Source organism: Lemur catta, chromosome 1, assembly GCF_020740605.2.
Source record: "Lemur catta isolate mLemCat1 chromosome 1, mLemCat1.pri, whole genome shotgun sequence".
In the NCBI taxonomy this organism is placed as follows: domain Eukaryota; kingdom Metazoa; phylum Chordata; class Mammalia; order Primates; family Lemuridae; genus Lemur; species Lemur catta.
In genome coordinates this window covers 197,632,145-197,654,456 of record NC_059128.1, presented here as the reverse complement: position 1 = coordinate 197,654,456, position 22,312 = coordinate 197,632,145, and the positions used below count along the sequence as shown (strand labels likewise).

General features: G+C 41.8%; 1 protein-coding gene across 1 annotated transcript in view; it reads left to right on the top strand.

Annotated features, from left to right (window-relative positions):
* Window positions 1-22,312, top strand: part of SLC7A14 (solute carrier family 7 member 14) — a 105,462-nt gene that overhangs the window by 30,999 nt on the left and 52,151 nt on the right. Inside the window, exon 2 of the mRNA XM_045539651.1 lies at window positions 5,569-5,573. The gene's annotated coding sequence lies outside the window, so the exon portion shown is untranslated. The remainder of the gene's footprint in view (window positions 1-5,568; window positions 5,574-22,312) is intronic.

Below are 22,312 nucleotides of genomic sequence, written 5' to 3'. Positions count from 1 at the left end.
TTGTAAAGGCTTTAAATTGCTTTCCATCCTTGCTGTCATTCAGACTCCCCATGCCCCCATGGGTTTGGGAGGTAATTTTTAGCTGACTGATCTGGGTACATGTTCTCCCCTGCTCATGTTAAAAAAAGCAAAACACGGAGGTGACCAGAGGAACCACTGTTTATTCTCAAAGGACGCAATCTTCCTGTCACTATTCAAGCTAAGTGGCTCTCCCCAGGACATCAGGGAGGGATAACTGTTAGCATTTTTAATTTCTGAGATCATAACAAGTGTCACACTGGGGATATTTGAACAAATTTCCTCCACTTGGGCTGAGTATAAGGGCTACAGAGGAGCAGCCTAGGGTTGCGGAGAGGGACGAGGCTGCCCTTCGGAAGGCCAGTGTCCGAGTCTGGATTCACCCCATGTTATCATTGAATCAGTTACTTTCTCTCTAAAAGCCCTCTTTTTTCATCTGTAAGATGAGGATATTAGTGCCTGTACTTCTTGCCTTACAGACTTATTATTATAATGGAAAGTGAAGATATTTATAAAGTGCTTTATGTGTCTACTGACTCATCTGTCCCTGTGTCCTGAGTGCCACCGACTTGCCAGCAGGCGCTGGCTTGGCACCAGGGACACTGCAATGCCCAAGGCAGGCACAGCTCTGCCCTCACGGAACTCGGAGACTAAAGGAGACACAGACTTTAATGAATAATGACAGGATTAATTAATTTATTACATAAAGTGCTCCAAAGGAAAATTCGTGCAGGGTGCTATAAAAGTTTATAGTGGTGGGATAGAATCTAAATTCATTCACTGGTCAGAAGTGATGTTCAGAGTGAACAATAGAGCAGAGTTAGGAGGAGCAGCCTCAACCGTCATTGCAAAAATCTGGTCTTGCGATTTTCTTTAAAATACTGATTTTGGATCGCACTCCCAGAGATGTGGATTCAGAAGGTCAGGGAAGCAGCCCAAGGAGCTGCGTCTGTGCTGTCGGCTCGTTAAGTTTCCCAGGTGATTCCCATGTGCAGCCAGCTACGGGAACAACTGAGCCGGGCAAAGAGGGGGAAGAGGGAACAGTTGCTGTGAAGGCCCAGAGGCAGGGAGCCCCGCTGCTTGGTGCAGGCCAACTGCACAGGCATGGGTACCTTCTGGAAGCTTCTTGGTAGACGCTCAGGCCCCATCCTAGACCTATGGAGGCAGAAATTGCATTTTAACAAGATGCCCAGATGGGTTTTTTTTAATTAATTAATTAATTTGAGACACAGGCTCCACTTCATGTCATTTTCTATGCACACTAAAATACTCACAAGCACTAAGGGAATTAAAAGCTCCTTAAAGGAAGAGCCTATACGTCCTGCTATCCTTAGCACCCAGCACATAGTAGGCTCTTGGTAAATACACCTTGAATTGAGTTGTACAAATGTAAAGTTTTATTTTATGGGAGCTGCCAAATTCAAGGATTGCTAAGACTGATGAAAAATTAATCCTTCTTCATAGGGAAATGGGCACTACATTGAAGAGAGGGTAAAAGGGCACAGTCTTTCAGAGGGCACTCTGGCAAAGGGCACCAGAACATGAAAGGTGCACGTCCATCAGCTTGGTAACTCCCCTGCAAGGAACTTAGCCTAAGGAATTATACAGATGCCTGTGAAATGTATGTCCACTGCAGTGTTGCTTATAAGAGCAAAATAATGAGAATTGCTTCAATTTCCATTAAAAGGAGATTAAACCATTGTTGTACACAAAATGGGCAGTCCTGCGGCTCTTTAAGATGATGCAGAGACACATCCGGTCTTGGATATGTGATATGTCTGCTATATCAGGTGAAAAAAAGTCATGAAGTAATATCTCAATTTTATGATATGTATATTTCTAGAAAACATTCTAGAAAAGTCATACACCAAAATATTAACAGCTCTTATTTCTACTGGAATGTTATGAGTGGTTTTGACTTTCTTTTTTAGAACTCTCCAAATTGTCTGAATTATAACTGATCCTTGAACAACATAGGTTTGAACTGTTGCAGGTCCACTTCCACATGGATTTCTTTCAGTAAAAGTTACACCGAGGGTGCTGCCTCTCCTGCTTCCCCTTCCATCTCTTCCACCTCTGCCAGCCCTGAGACAGCAAGACCAACCCCTCCTCTTCCTCCTCCTCCTCAGCCTACTCAGTGTGAAGATGATGAAGATGAAGCTTTATGATGATCCACTTCCACTTAATGAATAGTAGATATATTTTCTATTTTGATTTGCTTTACATTTTCTTTTTTCCGGCTTATTTTATTGTAGGAATACCGTGTATAACACATAACATTCAAAATATGTGTTCATCGATTGTTCATGTTATCAGTAAGGCTTCCAATCAACGGTAGGCTATTGCTGAAAGAGTTCCATTTTGGGAAAGTCAAAAGTTATACTCGGACCTTTGACTGCATAGGGGTCTGGGCCCCTGACCGCACCCCCATTGTTCAAAGGTCAACTGTATTTACAATTGGTATATATTGTTTTGCTTATGGGAGATGGAAAATATTTTCATGTTCATAAGAGAAAACAAAACCCTTCACTTCAGAAGGTTGAACACATTCCATCTGCCTCACAGAGTCTGCAGGAGACAGTGAGGAGGAGGAGGAAGGGGAGGAGGAGGGGAACACGGTTCTGACAATCTTACGTCTTCCTCCAGGTGGACTCAGCCCTGGCTAGACGTTGGAATTACCCAGGGAGCCTTCTGACATCATTGATGCCAGGTTCCCACTCAGACCAATTAAATATAAATCTCTTGGGAGTTTGGCTGGAGATTATTATTTTTAAAATCTCCCCAGGTGCTTCTAATATGTACCAGGGTTGCAAACCCCTGTGAGCTAACTTGACAAACCAAGGAGATCTGTCCATCATCCATATGTGATATTGTTCATGGTGCTACAGCTCTCACCAATAGTACGAATTCAAGTCCAGCCTGCAGGGAGAAAAAAATAATTGGAGGAGTGAAAGACTGATCCAAATAATCTCCTAAAGTAAACCGTCCATCAGTGTAAGGGGTCTACACTTGGATTGCTTTGTAGGTTTGACATCAGGATTGCTCCAGAAGGTAGCTTGGCGGTCTGTTGTTTGGAAACAGCAAGAACTTCTGCTTAAAAGTTTAATGCTAGGTTTCATATCTTGTGAAATTATAAAATGCCTTCTTATCCCTTTCTCCTTCTCTGTTTACACCACCATATGAACTTGTTCCCTTAACTGAGTCAGTAGAAATGGGGACACTAATTTATATCAAAGTTCTGTATTTTTTAAGTGCCAGCAGGTTAGCTGTACTGACATAGGTCAATCACCATTTGAGACCCACCAAGTCCAGGCTATGTCACAGGGGAATTAGAGGCATCAAGGAGATTCAAACACAAATGCCCCTTCTCCCCATAGTTCACTGTCCTATAAAAAGAGTTCTCCGCAGTCATTTCTCAAGGTGCTTTCCAACAGACTCCTACTTTCCAGGTCACTGGAAATACTGGTGTGCTCTTTCCCACCAGGTAACGTTAGATTCTGCCTGCTTCTGTCTGAGAGCTGGATGAGGCTTCGTGTCCAGCTAAGACAGTGATCACAGTTTGTGATTACATGGGCAGCCTGCTATCTGACAAAGTAACGGAATTTCTTCTCTTCTAATGCCAAAAAGGATTGCCTGGGTGCTTTAAGCCTGGGTGTACCAGTAATTGAACTTGGTTTTTCTTGGTTGAACAGAGTTCTGTTTTCTCTGTTCATGCTCAGTGGTTAAAGTAAGGTTTCCTACTCAGGTGAGTCCTAAGTCACTAATGGAAAGCAGAGGAAGGCAACACAATTAAATGTTAACAGTACTGGGGAGGCTACTGGGTACAAGACACTGTGCTTGGCTTATTAGAAGTTAACATAAAGTTGGTTCATTCAAAACTGTGCTTAGGAAAAAGTGGCAGTCGCCCAAACCATAAATGATTGTATATTTTTTCTTTAATGATAATATTAGCTAATGTGAATCTAATTGAATAAAAGCTTTTTGACAGAGAAGGGGGATCTTCTAACTAAATAGCAAAGTTTCAGGTGGATATAACTTAAAGACTTTTAGCGAAAAGCACTTCTGTTTATATATTAAGAACATATATTTTGTTACCAGTGATGGAAGAATTGGAGTAAGGTAAGTGAAAGAATAATCAAGAAGAAAGAGATAGCAAAAGAATGGTTTGAGATAACCTTTTAAGGATGTTAAGAATGAGTACCCCACTTAATACCAAGTCAAGCTGTTTCAGTTTGGCCAGTTAAACTCTGCAGGGCCATCCCACCTCCCCCACACATGTGGTATGATGTTCTGTACCAAGTGCTGTTCTACCATTACTACATTAATAATAGAGGAAGGGAAAAAGAGGCTGTTGGATAAGGATGAAGGAGGAAAGATATTCTTTCAGATGCTATATGGAAAGAGATGAAGAGCCAAGAGTGGATTGCAGGGGGAAGGCAGACACTGCTGGTGACCAGAGCATGTGGCATTGGACGCTGACATCCTGGCTCTCCCAGTTCTAGCTTTGGAGGCTTGGAGAAATTCCCCAGCTGCCCTGATACCCAGTGTCCTCTTCTTAAATGATACCACTACCTTTCTGATGTTAATTCTAAAATTATTAAGTACAGACTCCACAGTTGTGCTGTCCAGTATAATAACCACTAGCTACATGTGGCTATTTATATAAAAATTTAAAATTCAGTTCTTCAGTGACTACCATATTGGACAGCACAGAAAACACCTTCATCATCAAAGAATGTCTGCTGGACAGCACTGCCCTGGCTAACCCAGTCTCTAGAGCCACTGAGACTGGGTTCGCATCCCAGCTCTCCTGTGGAGCAGCTGCCTCACTTTGAACAAATACCTTAACTACTCTGTGCCTCAGTTTCCCCATCTTTAATTTGGGAGTGGTTAAAAGTAATATCTCTCTCACAGGGTTGTTGTAAGATTCAATATTCAGACTGCTCCTAATGTACGGTGATTCTACTTACGATTTTTGTCTTCCCTTTGGGGAGGAAGCACTATGCATTCGGTAGAATGGTCCTCTCCCAATGCTGGGCAGCCGTAGCCAGCCACACCTCCCAGTCAGCCACATCTTGCACAGGAAATTTTCAACTTACGGTGGGTTTATCTGGGGGAATCCCATCATAAGGCAAGAAGCCTCTGTATATAAACCAGTTAAAATTGTGCCTGGCACATAGTAAGCATCGTATACGTGATGCTCTTATTTAGGTGAGGATGACCAAAGATAGGACATTGGCAGCAACTGGAACACAGGAGGGGATCGACAGATGTTTCTACCTCAGGTGTGTAAACATAAAAGGCGGAGACAGAAGACCCTCTTTTTTAAGCACCATGATTTGCATTTTAGATATATGACCATTTAACCTCCCAGTTTTGAGCCTCACCATAAGAGACTTTTTTTGGTCTATTTTACCCTTTATCTGCTTGCAACAGAGTGAAACTCAGAGTTCAGAAAAATACAGAGGCTCTTTCAGTCCTGTGGTGTGTCTCAAGGGGAGTTCAACCCCTTTTATTTGGAGATTTCTCACTAAAGGAATGGAACAGGAGCCCCGGTCAGTCCCAAACCACAGGTACGGCAGACTTAACACTCTCAGCTCTTGCCTCTCACAGGCAGAACAAATTAAGCATTCTTGATACAGGCTCTGGATGCAGAGGCTTATTTATTGGAATACTCTTTAGTTGTCAAAATATGAAATGCAGTTTGGCCCATCCCCTATCCCACCCTCTTGATCCTAGAGAGATTGTGCTTCTTATAGATAGAGGAGCCATGACCTCATGGGTCTCTTTGTTGCAGAACATAGTAAAGTGGGCTCTCCTTGGGCTGATTCTAGACACTAGGCATCACAGCCTTCCCTTCTGGAGGAGACACAGAGGAACAGCTGCAGGTCCACCAGTCTGGCGTGGCACAGGGGCTTCCTACCACCAACCTGAGCTTCAGATGTCAGAGACAGGGACTGTCCCAGACAGGTCAGCTCCAAGCACCAGTCAAGTTGCAAAGACGATCAAACAGTCCAGAAAGACCTGAAAGTATGTAAACCATCTGACCCCTCTACCCCAAGGAACTTTATTCTTATTCAGCTTTGTCAAGTAGATTCTCCCATTTCTTTTTCAGGTTGAACTAAAGGCCATTTAGATAGTCTCTTTCCCCATTCTAGATCACTCAGCAAAGACATTCCAGGCATCATGGCAAAATGGTTTCTTGATGTTGACTCACGTTGTGCTGTGCATGCTCACATCTAATTATCATTCTGAGATTCCATCTAGTAGTAGACATCATATTAAGGACTGCAAATGTATCAGCAGTCAAAATCTTATGGAGATGTTCTTCCTAAGATCTTTTAAAATCCTAATATACTAAAGAAGAAAAAAATCACAATAGCTTATTCCTAAAAAATGATATGAGGTCACTGTCATGCTTGCACGTGAACATACACACACACACAATCCATGGCTCTCGCTGCTGTAGGATGAAATCCAAATCTCTTTGTCAAGATGTAAGTGTTTAAAAAGGAGGATTTGAACAACTGTGTTGAATGCCTTTGCTAGCTCAAGTGAGGGAGACAAGGGCTTGAAATGTGTTCATTGGATTTGGCAAGATGGAAGCTGGTGATGACCCCAGCAAAAGGAGTTGTGGTGGCCAGGAAGACTCGAAGGCAGGGTGGGGAGGGCGACGGCTGCCAAGACATGAGGAAGCAGAGACTGTCTAGAGGATAGCAGTTAAACTGTGGCAGTGCCTCAAGGGACATCTTGCTGCAGAGATGCTTTCACCTGTTTGTTTTGTAAGAGGGACCTGCTGAGGATAATTAGAATTCTTAAAACAGTCCACGAAGTCAGCAAAATAAATTGCTTTTGGGGGAGTGGACATGAAGAGAAAGAAAACCAAGCAAGGAGAAACCAAGGTCATAGCACTGAGGTTTTTGCTTCCGGGGCAGATTCTATCCCTGAGCTTTGTGTAGCAACTGGGAAAATCCCACCTCCAGGCTCCTGGCGATTCGATTCTGCTGTGTAAAGCTGATTCTGTGACCAAGGAAGAGCTTTCCTTGGCCTAAAAATTATATCTCCAAAGTGGAAAGAATGATGATAGTGATAATGTTGGCAAATCTAATTCAGCGGGCGGAACAGACTCTAAAACAGTTTGCCATAATGGAGATGCATAGAAGCATTACTACAAAAACCAAGGATATTTCTTTACAGCCATGCTCATTATTCTGGGAGCTCCTGTGTTTTGTTTTTTAATTACATATTTTTTTCTTATTTTAAAAGAATACATGCTGACTATAGAAAAGATAAAAGTAGAAATCATTTCTAATCCCACCACCCATAGATTCTCCACTTACGAGATTTTGCCACACTGCCTTTAGCAGAAGATAATTAAATTGAATTATATTCTATGCACAGTTCTGTATTCTTTATTATTATAGTTGTTTTAATTTAATATACCCTGAGTAATTTTCATGTCATTAAATATTGTTTTGGAACAATATTGTAATGGTTGTTTATATTTTATTCTCTGAATTCTTTTAGCCATGTCACTATTTATGGACATTTAGGTTGTCTCCAACTTGTACCACTTTCAAATTGCAATGAATGCCCTTGAAAAAAATCTTTTTGTCCACCTGATTATTTCCACATGATATAGTTGCTTTCCAAAAACATTTATATTAGTTTATACTCCCACTATCCATCAATGTATGGAAGTATCATTTCTTTGACCCCATACCAGTGATAAGTATTTTTATTTTTTTAAGCTTTTTTCATTAATAAGTGAAAATGTCTCCTTTTATTTGGTATTTCTTTGAATATTAGTGATAATGAAATACATTTGCATAATACTGAGTATATTTTCATTAATAGTTGCTCTTTACTGTGCTTTACAAAGAATACATTCAAACTTCAGAACTTGCAGTCTGGAAAAATTTTAACTCAACAGTTTGGAAGCAAGCACTTCTCAGTTGAATAGCTCGTAGGTTGGAAACTCATTTTAAAAGTCACCAAATGACATCTGGCATTTCTTTGTGAGCAAGGGCTGTTAGCATTGAAAGATGCTCTCCTAGCTTTCAGATTTCCTAATGGAAAAACATGATGACAGTCTGGAAAGGAACTAGCTCCCAGAAAGGGATTCTCTGGTCTATGGATCCAGAGTGTACCCTGAGGGGTGGCGTAGGCGCTATCTTCAAACAGACTCCACAAGCTAGAAGTGAACAGCACACCCACAGGGCAATGCAAATCTCCACTTTTCAAAATGTTTTAAATTCCCAGACTGCCAAAGGTCTCAACTATTTTCCAGATGAAAAAAAAAAAAAAAAACATGAAGAAAACTAAAAATAAAAATATACCTTCTCTTTTATGTTGCATACTCTATGATTTATGAGGTTTTTACTACTTTGATTGGATAAAAGACTGAGGTCTCCGAGGAGCTACATGGAACCTCTACATCAAAAAGTATGACCCTAAACCTAACTAATTTCTAATATTTTAATGTTAAAGATTTTAATATTAAAGTAGTTTCCTTATATCCACAGTCTTGTTTTTCCATGATTTCAGTTACCCACCATCATCTGAGGTCTGAAAATATTAAGTGGAAAATTCCAGAAACAAACAATTCATCAGTTTTTAAATTTCACATCATTCTGAGTAGCATCACAAAATCTCTTGCCATGCTTGTGTTCAAGTCACTGTTATTTTATTTAATACAGGTAGACCCCAAAGCACAATAGTAGTGATGCTGGCATATTTGTATAGTTGTTCTATTATATTATTAGTTATTGTTGTTAATCTCTTATTGTGCCTAATCTATAAATTAGACTTTATTTATGCATAGAAAAAAACATAGCATATATGGGATTTGGTATTATACATGGTTCTAGGGATCCACTGAGTATCTTGGAATGTATCGCCTGCAGATAAGGCAGGAACTACTATATGGTACTGTGGATTTTTAATTCAGGTTTCCTTTAACTTAATGAATATAAAAGGATGAAAAATAGAGATAATTTATTTTTGATTAGATATAATTATGTTTAGATAATTTACTTTCCAAAAAGGATCTGTGGAAGCATTCAATGAAAAGAGAGTTTTCTCATTTGCAAAATCTGGTACTTGGACCAGATAATGTCTAAGGTTTTGTGTTCTGTGATTTTATGCACAGAGTAGTTAACAAAAAAAGTTATCTTACATTGCAACAGATGTCTCAAGATAGCAGGAATTATTACAAACTCTCATAAATGGTATATTTTTATGAAGAAACATTTTGTGCCCAGTACTTGTTTAAGTACTGTGAGGGAATCATTTAATTCTACAAATATCTGTTGATTATCTACAACAGGTAAGTACTTGCTCTAGTCCCTGGGGATTCAGCAAAGAATGAGACAAAATCCCTATCTTCAATGAGTTTACAGTCTAGAGGGAGGAGACAGATGGTGATAACATAGACAATTAAATGTCAAGTCAAGATAAATTACTCAAAACTGAATTAATAAATACATAGGTGAATGGATGGATACACAGCTGATTGATACATAGGTAGGTAGGTAGATTATATAGATAGATAGATAGACAGATAGATAGATGATAGATAGACAGATGATAGATAGATAGGTGTGAGGTAGATAATAAGGAAAAGAATATGAGAGATCACAGAGACACAAGGGCCACTTTTAGCTCAGGTGGTCTGGAAGGGCCTTCCTCTGCAGAGGTGACATTTCAGTTGAGACTGGAATCATGGTGAGTTAGACATTCAAAGACCTAGGACAAAAGACTCCAGATAGAGGAAACAAGTGCCAAAGCCCCGAGACAACAGACAACTTAGTGCATTTCAAGAACAGAAAGGAAGTCAGTGTGGCTGAACCAAGAAGGAGGGTGGTAGGAGATGAACTCAGAGAAAAAGTAGACACCAGCTTGTGTAGGGCCCTGGAGACCATTGTAAGGACTTTGGATTTCATTTTGTTTGCAATACGAAACCACTGGAGAGTTTTAAGAGATCCCAGACTTCACGTATTTAACAATCTGCACAAGGCAATTTAAGGATATAAGTTGCACTGAGGGTCCCCTAGGAAATCAGAGAAGAGGAGGATCAAGTGGTTAACACACATTTAATGACAGATAGGATATGAGCTGAGTCCCAAAAGAACATAGAAATGTGAATAGCTTCAGGGGAAAAGGTAAGAAAAACAGGGGAAGAGAAGGCTGAGAAGTGGAAATCATTACAGCCGGTGGGGAGACCTGCTTGTTGTATCATACTGGACGGTCATTTAATGCCTATCTCCCAGCCAGCCTAAGAGCTCCTGGAGGGCAGGGGCCATCTTTTCCCTTTTTTTGTCTCTGCACGTTACCACACGTTAACTAGGTACTCCATAAGTATTTACAGAAATCCTATGAACCCATTAAGGGAGGCGGTATGTAGTGAGAACAGTATAAGCCAAGAGTAGGGTGGGACTGGGTGTGTTAGAATCAGGCTTTATTTGAGAATTCAAAGTTCATGAAATATGTGTAACAACCTACACCAATAAAATGAAGATTCTATCTGTCTGTTTATTGTTGTATCATGTAAAATGGTCATTCTCAAAATTTTGAAAGGTTTACTTGAAATTATCTGACTTAAAATGCAGATTCTTTAGAATACTAGAAATTCTCTTCAGGGGCAGTAGAAGGAATCTCAAAGAGACAGGTGACCAGCCTCCAGAAGAGCTGAATCCAAGATACAAAAGAGGCCTGGGTATGGATTAAGACACAGTGAATAAAGAAAACAAAAGTAATTTCAAATATGAGCTGCAAACCCAAAAGCACAGGGTCAGTTACCCAAATTGCAGTTATTGATCTGGGAGGGAACTTCTCATATGGACAACTCTATTTAGCATATCCAGGGTAACTAGCTGTAGGGATGTATTCACTCAAGGATTTTCCTGAACAACACTGGGGAAGCAAATGGTTAATATTAAGTGAAAAAATGCATTTAGAAGACTCCTGCTAGAATCATGCTTCTCCAGATTAGGATGAGGAAATTCCCATTGAAGCCAAGTCACTAGGAAGAGTTTTAAGGTTAAGTCACCTTTCTCTCTTCCCTCAGCTCCTACAAGGAACACAGATATTTGGAAGGAACATCACCACATAGATAACTGGGCAAATACCTAATTCTCCTCTGGAGATCATCCCAAGCCTGGCTTGGGAGTAACATCATACAAAGAAAATATAGGCCACTCTGTGCACCTTCATAGGGAGAGCACTGCTTGGAGGTCAGGAGACCTACCATCACCTGGTGTGTGACCCTGTACAAGTCACTTCAGTGCTTAGGCTTCAGGGCTGCTCCTCTGAAAGTAGCTGGGTAAATGACTCTACCATGTGTGTTCCTGAGGGACAGTAGGTACACGTAGTTTGGGTTAAGTTTTTGTTTTAATTATGGACAGAATTTTAGAGAGAGCGTATGGAGAAAGGCTGAGCCAAGTCTTTTCAGGAGAAGAGGTGGCAGTTTACCATAGAGTGTGGGAATATGAAGAGAGACATGTCTAAGATAACAGTCATTCTTAGAAGGTATGTTGGCTGAATAATGTTCTCCCAGAAATGTTCATGTCCTAATCTCTGGAACTTGTAACTATATTACCTCACACGGCAAAGAAGACTTTGTAGAGGTGACTAAATTAAGGATCTTGAGATGGGGAGAATACCCTGGATTAAATGGTGGGCCTGATATAATTACATGCGTCCTTATGAGAGGAAGGCAGGAGGTCACAGAGGAGAGAAGATGCTATGCTGCTGGCTTTGAAGATGAAGGAAGGGACCACAAGCCAGGGAATGCAGGTGATCTTTAAATTCTAGAAGCTGGAAAAGGCAAGGAAATAGATTTTCCCCTGGAACCTCTGGAAGTTATGCAGCCCTGCAGGCCCACAGCTATAAAATGATAAATTTGTATTGTTTTAGGCCACTAAGTTGGTAGCCATTTGTTAAAAGCAGCCAGAGGGACCTGATACAGGAGGAAGCTCAGTGTGACATGTGACAGCACATCTACACTTTGTTAGAAAGCCTTCAGTAAAGTCTGCTTTCCCTGCAGTATCTTAGGAGTCCAGGTGGTGTTTCTGTCTTGGGTATGAGGACGTCCTGAGATGGGCATCCAGCCAAAGTGGGTACAGATTGGCCTTGGGAGGCTCAGCAACATTCAATTACATGTGGAATGAAGGTGCCAAGCTGCATGATCTCAAACACAAACATCCTATGATCTCATTTGTGGTGAGATCAGAATTTTTGCGCTACCATAAGCATCACCTGTGAAGGCACTTCGCAACCCATAGTGTTGCATTAAAAATAGGTCATTATCATCATTATCATCATTTTCTAAATGAGAAAACAGCACCCTTAGCAAGCTGTGGCTTACTCAGGTCTTATCTATAGCTTGTCCCACAGGGCTGAGACAAAACCTCAGGTCTCCTGATGCACAGTCTTGTGCTCATTGTATGAAAGCGTACTTTCGCCTTTCACAGTGTTACCTTCAGAAATCTGCATGTGTTTTAGAAATGACCTGTGGGTTCACCATATTTCTCAATAACGTTTGCATGCAGTTAAACCTCAAGTAACTGGAATGCCTGGGAAATATGCTCTAACTAACTTTTCTGGCTAACCAAATGTAAACCAGAAAAAATACTGATATATCAGTCTTCCATTCAAAGTTTTTCTAAACTTTAATGATCCACTCTCCTACCTTGGTAAAAGGAGTGTCACAAACAACTTTTGATCGACTTTTGCTAATTGCCAAGTCTCCTACTATGTCTCAACCATCATTTGGGGCATTGGTCACCTTTTCAATGCCTACGCCAGTAGGCTGCTTTGTAGGTTCCAAACTGCATCCATAAGTAGCATCTCATTAAATTCTCGTGACAGCTCTTCAAGGTAACTATTATTTCTCCTATCTTTCAGATGAGAAAACTGTAGCTCAGAGATTTTAAGAGACACACCCAAGGCCACACAACAGAGTCAAAGTCCAGGCCTCAGTGTTCTTATTTCAAACCCAGTATCTCTGTAGACATTGAGGGTACAGTTGCTTGTCCTGAATCTCTCTCAGCCAGGATATACTTATGTATCAGTCAGGAATCCCAGCAGGAAGCATGTGGTATATTCAAATCTGGTATTTTGAAGAAAGTTAATGAAAAGAACTATAGACAAAGGTGTGGGCAGTGATTAGAGAACCATGAGGCAAAATGCAGTTTCAGGGGCTAGAAACGTGAGTACCATCCTCTGCATGAAAGGACAAGAGGGAAAAAAAGTTATCAGGACCAGAGAGAGAGGGCTATGTGGAGAGGGCCACCCAGCAGGAGCCACGGTCTCTAACAGATGGACATAGCCAACCCACAGCAGGGGCTGGGGACAAACACATAGGCTCTTTCTTTTCCACCTTCTTAATCACTTGCTGTACCTCTCATTCACCAACCCAACCAGAGGGAAAGGGAGCCTTCAATGTGCTCCACACTTGCCAGCTCCCCAGGACACAGAGGATGGGCTGGTGAGAGATCTGGAAGGACAGACAGAGGACACTTGCACCCACTAAGGCTGCCTTATGTCTAAATTCCCGACATTCTGTGTCTTGCAATAATTGCTTTTGTGGCCATAATAGCTACCGTTGAGCTAAGCACATAGTAGGAACTTACGAAATACTGTTACAATAATTAAATTCTTAAATCTTTTATGGTGGCATAGAAGCATTAACTGTTATATTTGTATGATTCATCCCTTCTAAAAGAGAGCTTTCCCAATAAAATCTGATTAGTGAAGAGTTTTTCATTTCTTGGGCTCTGGTTTTATTAATATTGCCATATGTATGATGAATAACACATGACACCAAGAAAAGGCCTGTGGTCCTGGACCTGGGGTCCAGGGCAGAGGAGAGAAGAAGGTGATGTCAGACTGTGACACCTTCCCCGACTGGGGCACGGGAGGAGAAAAGTGGCATCTCAACGCTGAGGGACCAGATCTCTGAACAAGCTGCTCCTTGCTTCTCCAAGTAGATGCTCTCAAGAGTATTTTCACAACAGTTTCTAACAAGTACACACAAGTTAATGTGTTCAACCCCAGGGTGTTGACAAACAAAGGAACAGAATGGGAAACTACTTTTTTTTTTTTTGGCAAGGATATTTCACAGGTGGTACCATGTACTTTCTATTTCATCACGTCAGGAGGGCACTGTGTGTGATGTCAAGGTGATGTTAAGGCCGATCATTGGATTTGGGAGGTGTCAGTCTGACACATCCATTACAAAGTTAACCAAATGGGACATTTTAGAAGTAAATGGGAGTGATATTTATTTATTTATTTATTTATTTGTATTATTATTTCAGCATATTGTGGGGGTACAAAAGTTTAGGTTACGTTTATTGCCCTCGGAAACTACTTTTTTAAATAGAAATATTGTCCCAGACCAGGCAAAGATCAATTATCCTCATAAGGTTTCTTTAAAAAAAAGGAATTGTTTATTTCAAGCAAACAAAGTTGAACTGATTTCTCTTTGTTTTGTTTTGCTTCATGTTGGAAGCAGATGAATTTTTAATTTATGTATCAATTTATAGGAAATCATTATTTATACTTTTAAATAATTAACTGTGGAAGTACAGGAGTAAACACTTCAGAGTTTCTTTTAAATTGATACCTCAGATGTGCAGACTTTTGCCCATTCCAGAAAAAAAAGCCTCAAAAGAAAAATAGAACCACTTTGCCTAGTACATAGTAGCAGCTCAGTGAGATATTATCATCACAACTATTCACATCCTCCTCTATGAGAAAAGTCATCCCACTAACTGGGCTTGGCCATATGACTTACCTTAGTCAATGGAAATGCCAGTTCCCACCAGAAGCAGAAGAGGCATTTCCCCCATTTCCCCCAGTCCCTTGTTCTTGGCCTGTGCCATGAGAGAACAGCATGTGTCGGGTAGGGATTGCTCCTTTAGCTTGAATCCTGGGATGAGAAGACGTGTGGAATAGACCCAAAGTCCAGATTGAGGAAAAGACATGGAGCCGATCCACAGCCTGGAGTAGAGCCACAGGGAGAGATGTCATTGCTGTAACATACTGAAATTTGAGATTGTTTGTTACTGCAGCAAAAGTTGATTAATATACTCAATAAATTTTTAGAAATAGAAAAAAACCAGCAAGCTTTGAAAGGAAGCTTCATTGGTACAACCTCATTTGCATAGTGAAAATATGCAGTTGTTATAGATTCAAACTCCCCTTTAAAGGCATTCCAAGCAAAATAAAGTTGGCTGTGTCTGAGATTCCACATACAATATAAACAGGCTAGCACATTGTTAAGTAATATTATGAGTAATCAAAAAAGCTTTGAAGTGGGTTTGATCAATCAAACACTTAGCCAAGACACAACTGGAAAAATTAGCAATGCAAAAATCAGGAACCCTATTTTTAAAGCCAATCATACATCTGAGTGAATTTGTCACACACCAGCATCACATGATTTAGGAGGTGCATGCTCGTGCACATACATACAAACACACACACACACACACACACACACACACACACACATACAGCCAGTTGGATCAGAAAACATCTCCCTTCCCACTCTCTCATGGTCCAGAAACATCAACCACAATAAACTGCAGCCTGTCCAAGAAGTATAAATCAGAATGTGATTGATCTAGAAGCTGTGCCATGTGAAGCACTGTTGAACACAGAGAAATTGAAGATTTTTAGTCTAGGAAACATAGGACTCCAAAAAATATGTTAGTTGTCTTCAAAACCTTCAAGATTCATCCCACAAATAGAATAGCCCTAATCTGTATGGATACAGAGAGAAAAACTGCAACAAGAAGAGAGTTACTGGGACACATATCTCAACCCAGTTTCCTAAGGTGTTCCGTTAGGGCTGAGCAGACCCTGAAAGTCAGATACATCTGGCCTGTACCTGGCCACCCAGTATAAAGCCATAGCGACTGACATGCAAGCACAACCACAGCTGGGGTGCAGACATAGACCATATCTGGCAAGCTTGGAAGTAGAAGAGTAGCAGAAGCAAGGACCTCAGAAGAGGACCCACCTTCCAAGACTAGCTGCATGAGCCAGAGTAAGCTACCTGTATAAAAGTCAGAAGGGGATCGGGTTTTCAGGGATAGGCTTGTGGCTGTAGGTGAACCCACCATGTCCAAACCATGGTACCTGTGCATATTGGGGGGAAAAGTCAGGGTGTAGAAGAATGAAAGGAGATGTAGTACCCAAAGGCCTAAGTGAATATGCTAAGGAGCCCCTTTAGATAAGGAAACACAGGAAAAAAGAAAGCCATTCTCTAAGAGCTGGAGAAAGGTAAGCAAGAATCCCTTGGAATGAAAATACCAGGGCATACAGTCTGCAGCCAGGAAAAACCCAGGGGAATTTTGGCAGAAAAAAAGCCCCGGGTAAGGACTGGGCAGCAGGGCCAAGAGAGCTGCCTAAGAAGGCAGGTTGGTGGGAGGGGTGTCAAAAATAGGGCACCAAAAATCCTGGTCGGGGCCAGAGCAGGGGACACTAGCTAATGCTCCAGTGGCACACACCAGATGGCAGGCACAGTGCTAAAAGCTTCACAGATACTAACTCTTTCACTCCTCACCACACCCCTGTGAGCTAAGTGCCATTGTTATCCCACTAAACACAGAAGCACAGACAGGCTTTGCCAATGGTCACTTAGCTAGTAAGGACAGACCCAGAATTTGAAACCAGGGACCGGCTCCTGAAATTGTGTCCTTAACCAGAAGCCAGGAGCTCAGCCCAGAGGAGGAGAAGCGGCGAGGTGGGTGGGAGGGTTAGCCCAAGATCCTGGATGCAGGATGGGTAGGGGCCTCAGATCCTTCAGTCACCAGGCCACTTTTGCCCCAACTGTAAGTAACCTCATTTTGCCTGGAAATATTGATTAGAAAAATTTTGTAGTAATCATAACTATCCAACCTCGTGAAGGGGCTGCTTCTATCAGCCAACGTTCCCTCCTGCCCTAGATGTTCCAGCAAAGGCTGGATAACTATTCATGGGGAATGCCATGAAGGGATTTTTATAATCCCTTAGTGTATTTGCAACACCAGGCAGGAATGATTTTTGGCTGTTTACTGTTTTGTTAGCTGTCGTTTCCTTCCTCTCCTCACCTCCAAGGGCAGGCTCCAACCTAATTCGATAATCCTACTTATTCAGTGAACTCCTAAACCGTAATTATTTTCATCCTGAAACAAACCTGCTTTTACCATCATTATACTTAGAGCCCACTGAACCCTCAAGCATGCCAGCAACACCACAATGATGACTCTCTCCTCCCAGGGGCCCTGTAAGCCTTCCTTAGTTATAGCTGTGAAGTATTTTGAGAAACTTGAATTAAAGTGCTAGAGAAAGCACAACACACATTTATTGCTCATCTTGGAAAGACAACAGCAATGAGCTTCCAAAACTATCTTTGATTAACATAATCTGGGGGTAATGAATATGGATGTTGTCAATAGTCACCTAAAAGCATGTTTTCTTTTGTACATTTTGTTCTCTCCAGTAAATTTCCTACCAAGACAGGAAATGTCCCAAGACCCTGTTTGCATCCATAAAGCAAGCACTCAGAGGAGTTGCATGGAGAAAACAAGACCAGGAAGGAATTCTTGCCACCCTCAACCTTTGTTTTAGTTGATTCTCCACATTTTCACCACAGTTTCTAATTATCAGGAATACAGAGTGCAAATAGAAGCTGTCACCTCCCTAACAAGGCTGGTTTACTTCTCAGTGTCCTTGTGACAGTGTCTGATAAAGGGCTGACCAGTGCTAGTGTCCAGAGTGTATCTCCAGACAGTGCAATCCATAGTCATTGCAGAGCTGGGGAGAGCTGTCAAGAGGCCCCACTACCTTCCCAGGAAGGAAATAGGAAGTGCCTGTTGGACTAGTGGCCTCCTGTGGAAAAAGGCAGTATCTGGTTTTCCACACTGAGCACTTGAGTCATTATGCCTGGCATGGGGCAAGGGACATCAACCCTGCTTGCTGTGCTAGAGTCACCTGGGGAACTTTGAAGAATCCCTATGTGCAGGCCAGACCTCAGACAAATTACACGGGAATTTCTGGGGTAGGGCACAGGCACCAGTGTTTCTGAAATATCTCTGGGTAATCCCAATGTGTAGTCAAGATGGAGAGCCACTGCAACGGGGTCTGAAGAACCCCTCAAAAAGCTGGCATTAAGGCTGTCACATTTACCACAGCCATGCCTGCCACAGGGCCACTGTCCTTGTTCCCAATAGCATGTGGTTCCTGAGCCTCTCCTCCACCCTGCTGATGGTTCTTCCCCTCCGCTCCTGTATGCCCTGTCCTTGGTGCAGGCGCTGTCTGGGCTGTGGAATTGCACTGGCTTGTGGACCTCTATTTACCTGTCAGCCTCCCCCAGCAGCAGGTCTGCACCCCACTCGCCTTTTCACATCCATCCAGGACCAACTTAAAGGGTCCTGGGCCCATGATTCCTCCATAGCAGCTACAATGAGCTTTTAGAAATGAAAGTCATCTGATGTTGCTCACCTGAACAAAACCCTCTGTGGCTTCTCCCTGCACTTAGAGTCACACTCACACCCCTTACCTTGGCTTACCAGCCCCTTGCAATCTGGCCCCTGTGCACCTCAAGCAGGGGAGCCAGGAATCAGATCCTCAGAGCCGAGTTCTGGCTCTAGTGACTGTGGGCAAGTGGCTGCCCCTCTCCTGGCCTCCTCTGCCTCATCTGTAAAGGTAGATTTGTTGTGAGGTTAAATTAGTTGATTGACACGACACTCAAATCCTCCTCCTCACCCTGGACCAGTCTCACTCAGATCCTTGCAGAGGCCACATTTGCTGTCCCTCTGGACCCACTATGCAAGAACACTCTTCCCTGACACCTGACACTACTGGCCCCTCTTGCTACTCAGGAGCCAATTACCATGTCCACAGAGACCTTCCCACCCCTTCATCACCCTGTTTTATTTATTTCCTCTATAGCCTCCATTAGTTTGCTAGGGCTGCCATAATGAAGTACCACAGACTGGGTGGCTTAAACAAGAGAATTTTTTTTTTTTTTTTTTTTGAGACAGAGTCTCACTCTCTTGCCTGGGCTAGAGTGCCGTGGCATCAGCCTAGCTCACAGCAACCTCAAACTCCTGGGCTCAAGCGATCCTCCTGCCTCAGCCTCCTGGGTAGCTGGGACTACAGGCATGCGCCACCATGCCCGGCTAATTTTTTCTGTCTTTAGTTGTTTGGCTAATTTCTTTCTATTTTTAGTAGAGACGGGGTCTTGCTCAGGCTGGTCTTGAACTCCTGAGCTCAAGCAATCCTCCCGCCTTGGCCTCCCAGAGTAATAGGATTACAGGCATGAGCCACCGCGCCCGGCCAAGAGAAATTTATTATGTCACCAATCTGGAGTCTAGAAACCCAAGATCCAGATGTCAGCAGGGCTGGCTTCTTCTCAGGACTATGAGGAAGAATGTGTTCCATGCCTCTTTTCTAGTTGCTGGTGGGTGGATGGCAATCTGTGACATCCCTTGGCTTTTAGGAACATCACCCTGATCCTTGCCTTCGTCTTCACATGGCTTTCTCCCTGTGTGTGTGGTTCTGTGTCCAAATTTCCCTTTTCATAAGGACACCCACTATATTGGATTAGGGGCCCACCCTAGCTCAGTGTGCCCTCATCCTAACTAATTACACCTGTAATGTCCCTATTTCCACATAAGGTCACGTTCTGAGGTAATGCAGGTTAGGACCTCAACATACAAATTTGAGGGTGGGAGACACAGTTCAGCCCATAGCATAGCCCTTATCCCTCTCTGGAAGGATCTAGTTTTATTTGTCAACCCATGTATTGCCTTGTCCCTTCTCACCGAATGTCAGCTCCACAAGAGCAGGACTCTGGATGCCTCATTCACCACAACAACTGTGGTAGTCTTCCTGGTACACATGTGGTATATTTTCTCACAAATCCATAAGTCTTTAGGAGGAGAGGAGGAGGAAGAGTAAGAGAGGCAGGAGGAGGAAGAGAGGGAAGAGGAGAAGGAGGAGGAGAAGGGGAGGAAGAGGAATGCAGACACTCTAGGCTTTTTAATAGCTCTGGCATGTACAGTGACACTATCCAACCACAGTGATATTTAAGGTGTTGTCAGAAATAATAACACAGCATGAAGCAATACTGTCAGATCTAGGAGGCAATTAAACCAGAAGGACTGTCACCCAACCCTGTGAACCAAGCTGCCACATTTCACCTGATTCTTCTAAATTAGTGTTTGCAAAGCCTTTAGAAGCAGACAAGTGCTACATTAAGTGCTAAGTAGTATTAACTAATAATATTAGCAGTGTATGTAGGTGGTACTTATTGATTATATAAATGTCCTAGGCTTATCAGTGCAGTACTTGGAATCAATGTTTGATTATACTTCAAAAATTCTATACATTTGTACATTTTGTAAAGTGTCCTCTTCCAAAGAAAGTAGCTTCATATGATATTTGCATTTTCTAATTTGACAAAACTTTAGAAATCACCTAACACGGTATTTTGTCAACTCTATCAGACCTGACACCCCTTTTCATAATAAATATTTTGTTACACCCCTTTTTAGTATCCTGAAGTGAAATTCATGGATAGCCTGCATATATATAACATATTTCAGTATGTAAATCGTAGGCATGTCCAAATGCAGCTGTCAGACATTTGCACATGAAGAATCTCAGTTCCAGATGTCAGGGTGTTACAGGGTGCTGCATCAGAGAAGCAATACCATGGGAGGCATTCTCATGGGGGCCTTGGTTTCCTGAAATGGTGAACAATTCTTCTTAAGTTCCAAACTAAACAAATTACAATCTTCCTTTGATTTATTCTATAATTGCCTTTCTTGGAAATTCAGTGTACTTGTATATTAAGACTATCCAGATATAAAACCATCCTCATATAGCCATCTAGTCTTTGACAAAGCAGACAAAAACATATACCGGGGAAAAGAATCCTTATTCAATAAATGGTGCTGGGAGAACTGGATAGCCACATGTAGAAGATTGAAACAGGATCCACACCTTTTACCTCTCACAAAAATCAACTCATGGTGGATAACAGACTTAAACCTAAGGTGTGAAAATGTAAGAATTCTAGAATAAAATGTTGGAAAAACTCTTATAGACATCAGCCTAGGCAAAGAATTTATGGAGAATACTCCAAAGGCAATCACAGCAACAACAAAAATAAATAAATGGGACCTGATCAAATTAAAAAGTTTCTGCACAGCCAAGGAAACTATCATGAGAGCAAACAGGCAACCTACAGAATGGGAGAAAATATTCACATGTCACAATAAAGGGCTGATAACTAGAATCTATATAGAACTCAGGAAAATCAGCAAGAAAAAAATCATTAAAAAGTAGGCAAAGGACATGAACAGAAACTTTCCAAAAGAAGATAGACTAATGGCTAACAAACATATGAAAAAATGCTCAACATCTCTAATCATCAGGGAAATGCAAATCAAAACCACAATCAGATATCACTTAACTCCAGTGAGAATGGCCTCTAATCAAAAAGTCCCAAAACAATACATGTCCGGGTGGATGCAGAGAGATAGGAACACTCATACACTGCTGGTGGAACCACAAACTAGTGCAACCTCTGTGGAAAGTAATATGGAGATACCTCAAAGAGATATGAGTAGAACTACCATTTGATCCAGCAATCCCATTAGTGGGCATCTACCCAAAAGAACAAAAGACATTCTATAAAAAATACAACTGCACTCGAATGTTTATAGCAGCACAATTCACAATTACAAAGATGTGGAAATAACCCAAGTGTCCATCAATACATGAGTGGATTAATAAAATGTGGTATATGTATACCATGGAATTCTACTCAGCCACAAAAAACAATGGTGATATAGCACCCCTTGTATTATCCCGGATAGAGCTGGAGCCCATTCTATTAAGTGAAGTATCCCAAGAATGGAAAAACAAACACCACATGTACTCACCATCAAATTGGTATTAACAGATCAACACTTAAGTGCACATATAGTAATAACATTCATCGGATGTCGGGAAGATGGGAGAGGGGAGGAGGGGATGGGCATATTCCCACCTAGTGGCTGTAGTGCGCACCGTCTGGGGGATGGACACACCTGAAGCTCTGACTCGGGTGCAGAAGGGCAATATACATAACCTAAACATTTGTACCCCTGTATATGCTGAAATAAAAATAAAAATAAGACTATCCAAAATATCCCACGTGTTTATATGTAAAAGAGAGTTTCTAGGCTCAGATCATCATAACCAGGATTTTCATCTACAGGAATGTTGAGTAAGATATCCAAAAGTTATG